The sequence below is a fragment of the Sarcophilus harrisii genome, chromosome 1, assembly GCF_902635505.1.
Source record: "Sarcophilus harrisii chromosome 1, mSarHar1.11, whole genome shotgun sequence".
Taxonomy (NCBI): Eukaryota; Metazoa; Chordata; class Mammalia; order Dasyuromorphia; family Dasyuridae; genus Sarcophilus; species Sarcophilus harrisii.
In genome coordinates this window covers 587,630,616-587,639,316 of record NC_045426.1, presented here as the reverse complement: position 1 = coordinate 587,639,316, position 8,701 = coordinate 587,630,616, and the positions used below count along the sequence as shown (strand labels likewise).

Here is an 8,701-nt window from a genome sequence, read left to right as displayed (position 1 = left end):
TGGAGATGTTAACTCCATCTAATATATTAGCAAATGATTCCAACTTTTTATAATATGCAAATTTGGTGTTCATGCTACTCATTCATTTATTCAAGTCATTGATAAACATGTGGAAATGAATATAACCAAGCACAGAACCTTATGACAGCCAATTAGAGATTTTTTTTGATTATTAAATCACTCCAGAAATTCATCTTGGTTCCAGTTTTCCAACAATTATCAGAATCTCCTTAAATTCAATGCCATTTAAATCCCTTTGACATGATGGTCCTCTCCTATAGCCTACTTTAAAATTTTACCTTCTCTGGAGAATTGGACAATTGAGGGAATTGGGCTGTGTGTGTGTGGGTGTGTGTGGGAGGTGCATTGGATATTATGTATGCCATAAAGATTGCTAAGAAAAACATTTGAATTTCCTTAATAGACAAAAAATTCCTAGTTATCATTCTTCTTAGGGCCTTATGATTTTGGAGTGGCTAGTCCTTATTCTTCTCCCAGAAGAACTATTCAGTCAGATATTTATTAAATTACTGTCTTTCAGAAAAATCACATGCTCTTGATGTCATAATTTATTAAACATTTTTCCTTCTCTACATAATTATTCTAATAGATCATCTACAACAGTGATCACACCCACATGAGGGTATCTTTGGGTTTTTTTTAATAATAATGGGGGAAGTATTACTGTTGAAGAAGTGGATCATTCAGTATAAATATTTTCAATTATTGAAAGAAAGAATAGTCATTTATATAGAAAATCCGGATCCACAAATATGATTTCATGTTCTGTTTCTGTTGATTTGAGTGCATACTATTTCGTAAGGATACTGTCCAAATACTGTTACAAGTGGCCTAAAATGTGGAGGGAATTCACTTTTTCTTTTTTACAACCAGGGACAAATTTCAACATGAAATATTTTGCCAGTGTGGTATGAACACCAATAGTATAACATAAACCGTGGAAAAAATCCAAGCTGTGTTGACATATTTTATGAATGTTAGGGGATGCCAGATTGGAGGGGTACATCTGTGTGGGTTGGCCAGTCATCCCACTGCCGTCTGTGTATCTGTATGCTTAGATGAATCAGCTAATATAAAAACAGTGCATAAACAAGTTTAATGTCACAGACTTTCCTTTATAGGGTACAAAGTATTCAAATCTGTGCAAAGCAAGTAAAGAATTATGTTCAGTTGCAATTGTTTCGGAACAAGTAACATATAAAATTGAAAAAGACATAGTATCCAAATAGAAATACCTTATGCAGAGCTTTGGCTTCTCTTTTTTACTAAACCATCCAGTTTCACTCAAATCATTTGTTCTTAGAGCCCATGATGGTTAGCAGGACTTCTGCATAATCCTTTTTCTAGTGACTGATACAACTGCCGTGTATGACAAGGTCGTTCAATGACACCAAAATGCTATTCTTTCTGCAGAAAGGTAATCCTTGAAGAGAACTAAAACTGAAGCCTCCAATATCCAATCAGCCTAAATTTTGACTCAAAACACAAAACCTTATATTTCCTTAAATGGAAGGAATACGTTGTCTACTACCCTGAGGGAGGAGTCACATAGGGGAATGAAACTCTTGTTTTAATTCTTAGTGTATATCTGTGAATCTTCTCCTCCCAAAATCCCCAAATGCATAGCTGGCCCAACCATGATTGACAGAAGCAGCTTCAGGCCAAATGCCTTCCAGGATTTTATTTGTCCAATGACTCTTATTGGTTGAATCACTTAAATGATTTTGTCTGATCTATTAGATGATGTCAACTTTCATTACACTTTCTCTTAATTCTTAAATAGTATTGGGCTGGATTCATTATTTGTCTCTAGGTTCATTTTCTACCGAGTAATTTTTCTTTTAGGCCTGGACGAACGAATAAAAGACAGAGGCGACAACAATCAACAAAGACAAAAAATAAAAAAAAAATCCCTTCAGGGAAAAGATGCTGGCCTAGACAGCAGGTAATATTGGTGTTTATTTCAATATTGCAGTTCTTAAGGGAGAAGGAAAACAATAAAACTTTTTTTATTTTTGCTAACAGTTTGCAGCCTAATTTAGACCTTGATATCTTTCCAAGCCCAATCTCTGAAATTTGCCCCAGATGGCCTTTCTATGCTGTTCAGATTGCTCAACAGCACCCTAACAGTCATTTCAACACAAAGTCAGCAGGAATGGACTGGCACCTTCAGTCTTCCAAGTGCCTGTTTGTTGAGGACAGGGTCCCCATCCATCACAGAGAATTAAAGAGGCACAAATGTGCCCCAATCAAAACATCAGAAAGACTTTGTTGTTCAATTGATAAGAGCATGAATAGGTTCAGGCTTTGCTTAAGTTTTTACACAAGGTCCACATTTTTGGTAGGTAACTTGAACCATTCCATTAGATGTTTCCCCCACCACCACCCCCAATCTGACTGACTCACACTCTTGTGATAAGGAGATAAGCTAGGTAGGCAAATTTTTATAGAGTTGCAATTACTGAAATTGTCATTACGCTGCTCACTGTAAAATAAATATAGATAGAAGTGAAATTATGCACAGGCTAGAAGTAGAAAGTGTTTTGCTTCTGTTTGCTAAATTAATCTCTTCCTAAATGGCTGCAGGCCAGGTAGGTTAGCATTTGTGGTTTCAAAGGTTTTCAGCGCTAGCAATGAGCCATGAAATTACTGCATGCTGCTGCAAATGGCAGCCGATGAAAGGAGAGGAGTGAATCCCAAAGGCAGAAAGACAGGAGGAAAGCAGAATTACAGGCAGAAAGTCTGATTTTTGATGTTGCTCATTGTGAAATGTACACCCCAACTTTTAATAAAACATAAAACATTAATAAACCTGCTAACAATTCCTTACAATTTCTTTTGAAGTCTCGGTATAATTTCTGAATACTTATTAAAGCTGGCGATGAGTTTGAGGTGGCTGAGCAGTTTCCTATCTGTGGCATGTGCGAGATGGGGATACTCCATTTGTGACTTTTGAAATTAGATTTTTATTGATGTTTTTTTAATTGAATCACATGAAGGGATGGATATTTCATGTTAATAAAATGGCTCTGAAACCTTTAATTTCTGTTTAGGTTTAGCTCTTCCTTCTGATACTGCTTAATATGAGGCACTGTGATCAGTGATGCTATTCTGCTTTCAAATCCTATAAATTTTGGTTGGAAAGAAGACACCTCGTTCCCCATCAACACATTAGAAACCACTGGGGACCAGAATGTGGGTTTCCCCTACATTTTTCTCAGTGACAATAGTGATGCTCATTATAAAAGAGAGCTGCTACCAGGAGGATCTAGGATAGCAGTCAGCATAAACAAACCTAGCCTGAATTGAATTTTACAATGTAATAAACAATACATGGTGACAGAGACAGGCCAGCTTTCTGTCAAAAGTTAACAACTCTGGTCTCAAATCTTTCCCTCTGTGAGGATCAATATCAAACCAAACTTGAAATGACCCTTGAACATATTATCAAAGGCTTTGCCCATCTCTCAGAAACAAAAGCTTTTTTGTGTACAATGTCCAGGTGGCTTGCCAGGCAGGCAAAAATTCAGAAAGACAAATTGAGCTTCCTCACGGATTTCTGGATGCTCTGTGGATTCAGCCTCAGAGAAACTGGCAGTTCAGTCATCCCCAAATAATCACACTGTAACTAAGGAATGCAAAATAATTATACCTTCTTGGAGATCCCAGGCACTTAAACTTGTGGTGTTTTAAAGATTAATTACCACATAGATGTCGGTAAAAATTGGTGGCTCAAGTTCTGTTGGGAGGTATAAATAATCAGATGATTACTGCTCATACATGGTGAAAGAGTTACTCATATTAAGTTATTCAATAGATATTTTCCCTTCCTGAATGCTGGTATTGAGTACCATGAGGTTGATCTAGTGGCATCAATGAATTAATATTTCTACATTGCATATTGAAATTGAAATGGAACTGGGGCAGGGGAAAGCTGGATAGGGACAATAGTTATTTTAATCATGAAAAGCAGCATAGGAATATAAAGAATTAGAAGGGATTTTAGATATCAACTACTCCAAATTCCTCATCTTAGAAATGAGGAGAAAAAATTCAAAGTAGGTAAGTGCATTTAAGGAAGTTTTCAGGAGTTTGCCTAGTGTATATATGGTTTACCTAAACTATCTGACAACAGAGTATGACTAAATTGATAACATTACAAGGCCATTGCTAGTGGATGAAAATGATTGAGAATTAAGTACTCCCTTAGTGGCTTTCAAAAAGCAGTAGGCAGTTCTGAGACAATAATTGTTCTTTAACTTTTACCTTAGAGCACAGAAAGGGAGAGAAGTGGATTTCTCATCCCTCTTCCCAAATGGCAATCACATTTTGCAGTTAAAACACAAGGAAGCATTTAGTAAAGGGACTCCAGATGTGAAATCAAGTTGGTAAAAGGCATTGTGAATCCAGTGCCTGCACCTTAGTAGACCTAAGACCTGAGATTCTCCCTGGTTTGGGGGCATGGGGTTTGATTCTAAAATAGCATGGCAGCATGACAGGATTTCAACTGAGCTTGAAGTGGGAGACAGTGGAGATAGTAAACAAGTCCTGTAACAATATCCAAAAGAGTTGTATATATAGTGACAACTATTGAAACATCTATCAGGGTTTGAAAGCCCAAAGTTACCAAGGACAATGTAAAGATATCACTGTAGGTCTACAGGATCAGAAGTAATGCAATCATCACTTCTCTTCACAAATAACTTGCCAAAATAGGTTATGTATATATGTGTCTCACTCTACTTAAAACCATTATGCATGTTCTATTGGTGATGGGTATATTAGTAGTAGAATAAGGTTTATAGGAGATATATTTAATTAACTATTTAATGAACTGTTCTATTTCAGCAAATACTTTTGGTTTGAAGTAAGTGTGATCTCTAGTTAACTAATATAAAGAGAAACACACCAGCTGGGACTTGTGATAAGTAGTTTTATATTGTGAAATCCCACAGGACCTTGAACCTGGAATGACCATTCCCCAGAGAACCTAAACCATAGTGCAAGTAGAGAGTTAGTCTAGAAAGATTTTATAAATGACTTACCCACTGCCACCTGGGTGGCAAATGGCAAGACTGGGATTTCAGACCAGGACACAGATTAAAATTTAGGTCCTTTGATTACAAATTCAGATTCTTAGCATTGCATCATCCTACAACCCACCCCCTTCAAAGAATTATTTAATAAGATGATCCAGACAATCTAGATACACAACTCATGACAATTTATAGTATACATTTTATCTCTTGGAGTTATAATAACACAAAAATATTGCATTTTTTTATTCATTCAGAAAAACAAAAGAAAAATCCCCCAGAGTGTTGATTACATATACTACAGATAAAGAAATGTCACAGAATAGCAAAGTGGATGGAAATCCAGACTTGAAAATAGTTAGGATGAAGTTTAAGTCGTGCCTCTTATACAAATATTGTGCCAGAGAAATATCTAAAACTAAGCAACAAAGAAGTTGATTCTTGATTTGAAGTTGTGAAGGATATTCCCATAAAGAGATTTCCATATACTATGATGAGATCATAGCTTTAGATTTAGAGAAATAAAGATGTGAGTAAGAAATAGTTAAATGGGCCTCATAAGGCATCTATTCCAAAAACTGAATGATATGAATCTCTTACTACATTTTTGGTGGCATATGGAGTAGGGGAGAAAGGATTGCTTTGGAAGCTATTAGATATAAAGGCATGGAGCAGTTCATCCCATTCAATATTAGTCAATCCAATGATAGAAATTCCAATATTTAGATTAAAAAATAGGTATCTGAATTTTGTTATTGGAAACTTGGTACTCATTGTAATATGAAATAAAGATTCTCAGTAAGGATTTCTTAGGAAGGACTCATAAACAGAAAGCAAGTAATTTTCTGAATAGCAATAGCTAACATTAAGTGAGTACTTGAATGTTTGCAGTCTTTTACAAGTATTAATTCATCTGATCTTCACATGAACTTCAGGAGATATATGCTTTTATTGTCCTTATTTTATTGTTGTTGTTGTTGTTGTTGTTGTTGCTGCTGGTATTGTCAAATGTTAAATTTGTTACAATAGTAAACTGTAGTTTTTAACTCACTGGACATTACACAGCATCACTATTGATGTCACCAAGGACATCATAACAATGCCTGCCATTACTCTTGCAGCTCACTGACTGGGCTATTACAAACATCTCTTTAATGGTTCCAGAAATATCTCTCCCCAAGTCTCAGTGCCTCACCTGTAGAGCAATGTTGATAATCTCATCAAAACTGATGTTTCCACTGTGTTTAATAATTCTCTGCTTCTTTCTGTCCCAAGGAGGTTCCTTTAGGGCTTTGATGATGAAACTGAGGCAGAAGGTACAACCTCAATCTGGGCCTGTCTGTTCTGAATGGTAAATTTCACTGTGATTTTTTAGCCCTTCCCAGTCACCAGATGCCTTAGCAATGCCATCACAAACCTTTTTAGAAGACAAGCCCAAGGGACCAATTTTGAGGGTCAGAGCTTTTGTGGCACCAACTCTATCATGAGTATATCTTAAAATATGACTTTAATTTCATTTGGGTCAAACATGGGTGGCATGGCAGCAACAAAGATGGAGACTCAGCCTGGATGCTGGTGTCACATGAACCTGATTTGGGGACAACCAAAAGAAATTGCATGTTTATCACCACAAGCTGGGATTCAAAATCTATTGTCCTGATTTTAATAGTTGAAAGAACTGAAGCAAACAGGTTAAATTATTTCCCATGGCTACACAGCTAGTAAGTGTCTGAAGTCAAATTTGAACACTAATAAGTACATGGGATTAGGTGGTACAATAAATAGAGTAGTGACCTAGAATCAGAAATACCTGAGATGAGACAAATATGGTCTGAAACACATACTAATCATGTGACCCTGGCAGGTTACTGCTATTTGCCTCAATTTTCCCATCTGCAAAGTGAAGATAAAAACAGTATTTACCTCCCAGGGTTGTTGTGATCAAATGAGATACTAATTATAAAACTCTTAGTAAAATGCCTGGTACATAGTAAGTGCTATATAATCATTAATTGCTATTGTTATTATTATTATTATTACCTCAAGGTATAGTCCTCTATCCCATTGTTTCACCTACCATTTTTTATTGCTCCACCTTCTCTTTAGTGCCAACTGAGCATTCTAGTACAGTCCAGTGAATCTCATGACTTATTTTACAACTTTTTGCCATAACCTTGGTTGGTTGATTGGTTTATTGATTGTTATCCTTCATTCTAGAAGAGGATCAAAATAGTACCTCTATGTGAGAGTAAAGTATCTGACTATGGCTGATCAGACTAATATAACCTCAGAAGGCTCTAGGTCAGAACACAAATAGTACATATAAACATTTGGGGGTGAATTCTGTAACTTTGCATATCTTGTGTTTCCTTTGAGCTAATTTACTTTTGCTTTGCTCATATAACAGCACTTTCTCTGAAGGGTATGACATGCTGGGTGGTCCTGTGTCAGTGTCTCCCATGTCATGCAATTAGTTCTAAAGTAATTTGCCTTGTGTGAATTTTCTATAAAATAATCAAGTGTTTTTTGGCAAATGTTTGTTAGACATTCAAACAATGTGGACAGCCCAATGGAGTTGTGATTTCTGTGATGGTGTTGGAGTGCTTGGCAGTTTAGTTTGAGAAAGAACTCATTTATGATATCTTATCCCTCCATATAATCTTCAGAATCTTTCTAAAACAATTCAAATGGAAGTGATTTAATTTTCTGGCATGGTATTGGTATAATGTCCGTGTTTTACAGGCCTATAGAAGTAAAGTCAACACAAGAGCCCTATAAACCTTTCGGTTTGTAATTGACCTAATACTTCTCCTATAACTGTACTTCATCAGCCTTTTTTTTTTAAGCATAAGGAGACTTTATTCATGATGGTAAAAGAAGCACAAGTATGAGGAACAACTGGGGATTTGCATCTTCTTCCTGATAAACAGTGTTATACATAAAAATAACTGAATCTAAACAAGGAAGTTTGACTTGTATTTTTATAAAAGGAAAGGAAGTTGTCTTTAAAAGGACTGGATGGCCATGAAATCAGACATTGTAAAGAGTCCACATTTTTCCTCATAAGGAAGCCTTGGCCTTCTAAACAAGAGACACAAATATTTTCATATATGATTATGTGAGACTATTCTCTAGTAGTGCTATGTAAGAAGAGAAATAAAATTACCCAAATTAGAATTACAAAAAAATCAAAACAAAATCTCAATTCCCATTCACTGACGTGTGTGCACTGTATCAGAGAGATCTTCAGGGCCATAGCAGCTAGTTTTATTCAGTTTCTAAGATGAAGTCATTTAGACCATATTGCTTTTTAGTATAATATACTAAGTTGCACATGGTAGAAAGATGTTTATTGATTAAGGAAAATGAATCATTATGATGTCATCAGAGAAATATATGGCAGAGGAAAAAGTATATCTTTGAAGGTAAAACCCAGATAAAGTCACAGATCAATCTGTTGAAGTATTAAAGAATACACAACTTATAAAGAAACTTTTAATAATCTGTTTGATTCTCAGGCATGTAAATAACAGGAATGGGAGTATGTTTCCTAATTATTGTTATGTTGAATTTCTTTGATAAAACATCTGATGGTACTAAGTGATACAACCTCTATTTTGTCAGTCATTCATGATATTAGGGAT

General features: G+C 35.7%; 1 pseudogene; it reads right to left on the bottom strand.

Annotated features, from left to right (window-relative positions):
* Positions 1 to 6,099: 6,099 nt before the first annotated feature.
* Positions 6,100 to 6,596, bottom strand: LOC100922615 (annotated as a pseudogene).
* Positions 6,597 to 8,701: the final 2,105 nt, after the last annotated feature.